Below are 4,552 nucleotides of genomic sequence, written 5' to 3'. Positions count from 1 at the left end.
CATAGTTGACTGAATTGTGAATTTAGATGAAGATGGTGACTTAAAGCTACTAGGTTGCATGAGCATAAATGATACCATCCCTGAGAACTTACAAAGAAGGTGGAGGATGGAATCTGAAGATGGAGAGCTTGAATAAGTATGTAAGCAACATATCTTACATGTAGCTGCAGAGTCAGGCATTGATTCAGCATTCTGACGTGAAAGCAGCATCCAGGCTAGGTTATAGATCAGTGCATATGACTGAGAAGAGACCACAGTTGTGTGATTTTCCTAGAAAGTGAGAAGGATCACCTGATTTGTCAACATTCCAGAAGCCAAGAAGGGTTCCCATATGCATCATGATTTTATTTAGATGTGTCAAGTTTACTCTTTATGCTCTCAATATTGCTTAATAAAGTAATGGCAAACACATTTGCAGAGTCAGAGACTTCTTAAAAAAGACAAAGGATCACTGTGTGGAGCCTGGGATCCCTAAGGGAATTATTGGCCTTGCAGTGAATGTAATTTTGTAAATGCACAATGGATTGATTGTGATACTTTATTTGATAGTTTATTTAATGCTACATTGTGATTATGTGGTTGTCAAGATTGCTAACTTCGTCCCATGCATGCAACTTTGTTCACTTAATTTCATGCTAGAACCCTTGGGAGATAACTGTCATAGTTGACTCTATTATTTGATCATACCTTATTTCTCCTCGACAAAAACCTGTTAGAAGATTAATTAGAAAGTAAAATTCAGTGTGGTGTGTACAAGTCATTGTACCTAATCACATCTTCAGTTACTTATTTGGGTCAAGCAATGTCTGGCTTAACTTATCTATAGGTCACCTTAATAAATATCTTGAATTTTACTTTGATAACTTTTTCATAAGCTATACATTAGTTACTAAATATCTTGCAGTACTCTATTAGGATTTCAAAGTTTTTGTATGGTATATAAAGCCCTTGATTAAGCTGGTTAATATCTGGGCAACTGCATAGTCATTGTAGAGACAGTGAAAATAATGGTGGTAATGGCAATGAGGTAAGGAAAGATTTATTTATGTAGAAATCTTATAGCCTCAAAATCCCATACTAATTGTGTTTCAAGAGAGGGGTTGTAGTGGCAGAGCATGTGTGATGTACAAGAATCAAGTCACAGTAAGACAAAAGACATAAAGAAGAAATGAATGAACAAAATGACCTTCATAGTGATACAAAATAAATAGAAGTACTTTAATTGGTTTCAACATATACTGATTTCTTGGGAATTTATGGACTTAAATGTGTAGATCAAACACAAAATTTTGTGATACAAACCACATAGTGCAGACCTTCTTATGTGTGTATGAACTATGTCTCTACATAAGATTCTCCTGAGGAGCCAGTTAATGAACCTATTGAAATTGGTCCAAACAACTCCATTCTTGGATCTTCCTAAAACGTTATTTGTTGTGAATTTCACCTAATGCACACACTCATCTACCCCTCCCCCTTTTGCCCACCCTCTACCCTTGCAACCTCCCTCTCAACAAAGAAAAAACCCACTGGCAAAGCTATAGCGTGTCCCACAGTATACACTTTTGTCCAGACTATTTTGCTTGCAAATTTTTATTGCAATGACTTGTTGGTCTGGTACAAGGCCTCTAGCTTCTGCCATTCTAATGATATTGCAACTTTACTGGGACCTTTCACAGATAGCCTAATGTTGCCCTGTGTCATAGAGATCCTCTAATTTTTAGATCTTTAGGACCATCTCTTCATGCACTCCAGTAGTTAATAGATGAAGTAGATGCTGGGCTGTCGTAACTCAAAGCCTTGGATCTAGGCCTAAGAGGAATATGAGTTTGTCAGTCCACAAATTCTTCTACTCTCATACCCTCAGAGCCAGCTACTAGGGCCATCTCTACCTTGAAGGTCAGGCAAAGTTCAGGGGCTGCTCTCCCAACTGCTGCAGCTAGTGAAGGACATGGGCACTTCTCCCACTCTCATGAACAGCTCTCCTACCTGGCACAGATACTGAGTGATGAGGGAGCAGGAAAAAGCATCTCTTTCATCTGTGGCACCACTCAGTAGACAAGAGGTGCAGCCAGCTCTTCCACACTCACACTGGGGCCAGCTCACCCATAAGTCGCAGATCCAAAGCTAGCTCTATTGTGCTTCCCAAGTCAGACTTGGGGTCTGCACTGCTGCTGGGTTGACTTTGGGACCACTTCTGCCTGCCTGCTCTTGGTGAGAGGGGAGCATCTTTTCTTCACTCATGTTGCCACAGAGCAGGCAGACAAGTGGTGGGGCCAGCTCTCCCATGCTCCCACCATAAGGGCTGAGTCACCCATGCCCCTGCCATCAAGATCACCTCTACTGTGCTTGCTGCCCAGGTGAGGTGCAGGGCTTGCTTTTCTGAGTGCTACATTAGGAGAGGGGTGGGAACAGCTCTCTTGCTTTCATGTCACCAGGGCCAGCTCTCTCATAATGCCTACGTGAGTGGTGGGAACTGTTCTGCACAACCCTCAAATATCAACATGTCCTGGGCAGTAGCCCAGATCAAGGACATCTGCCTGGCCTTTGGTGGTAACTGACCCCTGCTGCTTCAGGGCCACAGACCAAGATGTGCGCCCCTGTGGTAGCACAAGCCAGGCTCTACCATGGTCTCACATCGCATCAACACCTACTCACATTAAGCTCCAGCTCTTCCTCTCTTCATTAGGCCTACATCCATCTGTTTCTTTTTCTCTTTCCTGTCTCAACCACTTACTTGCTCCTCTTAGAGGTGCCAGGGTCTTTGGGTGTCTGGGGTTATCTCAGAAGTGGTCTCAGGAGTGCTCTGCCCAGCTTGTGGATTTGTGCTTCATGGCACCATACAGGAGTCATCTCAGTCATAGTCTGGGACCACTCCAAACACACCAGGTCTGCTCGGTGTGTGACTGGTGGTTATCTCAGGTTAGCTCCCTGTCCATCCCCTATGGTGCTTGGTTGGTGATCATCTTGGACTTGTTCCTTGTCTGGCCCATCAGAGTCACCCCATGCAAAGATTTTTCTGTCTCAAGGTCACTCCCACGTGGGCTCTCAATCCCAGGCCAGGATCTTCCAGTCTTCAGCTTGCTCCCAGTCTTGTGAGGTGTTCAGCCTATACAGTGCCAGACTGGTAATTATCTCAAGCTAGCTCCCTGTCTGAGGCCCCTGGTGCTGGATTGTTGGTTGTCTCAGAATCACTTTTTTTCAGGGAATATTAGGCTACTAATCATTCAAATGTTCATAGGTCGGAACACTGAGCACAGATGTAGCCTCTCTTCTCTCTGCCACCTACTGACACAGCAGCAACTCCTAAGGCAGGTGTGGTGGCCCATGCCTTTAATTCCAGCACTCAGGAGGCAGAGGCAGACAGATCACTGTGAGTTTGAAGACAGCCTGGTCCACAAAGGACAGCCAAGGCTAACACAGAGAGACCCTGTCCCAAAAAACAAAAACAAACAAATAAACAAAAAAAAGCAGCCACACCTGCAACACTTTTAGAGGCAGGTACGATTTTGGATCTTTAATTTCTCCTGTGCTTTGATTTCTTGAGTCATTTGATAGCTCACATGTTTGTTACTAACATGACACTTAAAAGCGTATTTTTAAAAAGCAAGAAAAATACCAAGGCTTAATCCCAAACTCAGCTTGTGTAAAGTAACACGTTTGGATTTTTGTTTTTGTTTTTCGTTTTTGAACAATTATGGATGGCAAAGGATTGGATAGTGTGTGTGTATGTGTGTGTGTGTGTGTGTGTGTGTGTGTATGTGTGTGTGTTTGTGTGTCTAAATATCTAAGTTCCCAAACTCATTATGTTTAAAGAAACACAAATCTATTATCTAAAAAGTGTTTATAAACATGGTCTTCAAAAGGTCAGATTTTAACTCAACTGTGTCTCAAAACTCTGTCTGGAAAACAAAATAATTAGACAGACACAATTCTTTTTTTTTCTAATGTCATTTTTAAAATTTTATTAATTTATTCAAATTACAACTCAATTGCCATCCCATCACTGGTATCCTCCTGTTCCTCCCCACCTCCCACTTTTACTCTATTCCCTTCCCTTAGGTATATGACCAAGGGGGATCTCCTCCCCCACTATACGGTCATAGGCTATCAAGTCTTATCTTGGTATCCAATTATTCTTTTTTTGAGTGCCACCAGGCCTCCCCACCAAGGGGAGGTGGTCAAATATGGAGCACCAGAGTTCATGTCAAAGGGCAGATACATTTCTAAAATTCTACTTCAGTAAATTTTTATCTGGTGACTGTAGATAAATGTTTTGGTTTTTTAGACTAGCAACACTACTTTGCAGAGATATTAGGAAAGAATGGCTGCAAACATACGTACAGTCATTATGATGGCATAGTGCTCATGGATCCCTGCCCTCTTGCTAACTTACATTCTTCTTCACAGTAAAATAAAAGGTTTTAGGACTTGTGTGATGCAAGTATGGGGAAGACTATCTTCTAAATCTTTCCCTGATGAAACAGAACTACCAAGAAGGAAAAGGGGTGTTTACCAGCTCATTGCAGAATAATATTGAGAAAGAACAAGT

The 4,552-nt window shown here is 42.1% G+C and overlaps 1 pseudogene; it reads right to left on the bottom strand.

The window, feature by feature from the left end:
• Positions 1-3,207: 3,207 nt before the first annotated feature.
• Positions 3,208-3,316, bottom strand: LOC127207851 (uncharacterized; annotated as a pseudogene).
• Between the last annotated feature and the right edge of the window lie 1,236 nt (positions 3,317-4,552).

Source organism: Acomys russatus, chromosome 2 (genome assembly GCF_903995435.1).
Source record: "Acomys russatus chromosome 2, mAcoRus1.1, whole genome shotgun sequence".
Taxonomy (NCBI): domain Eukaryota; kingdom Metazoa; phylum Chordata; class Mammalia; order Rodentia; family Muridae; genus Acomys; species Acomys russatus.
This window is presented reverse-complemented; position numbering and strand designations above follow the sequence as displayed.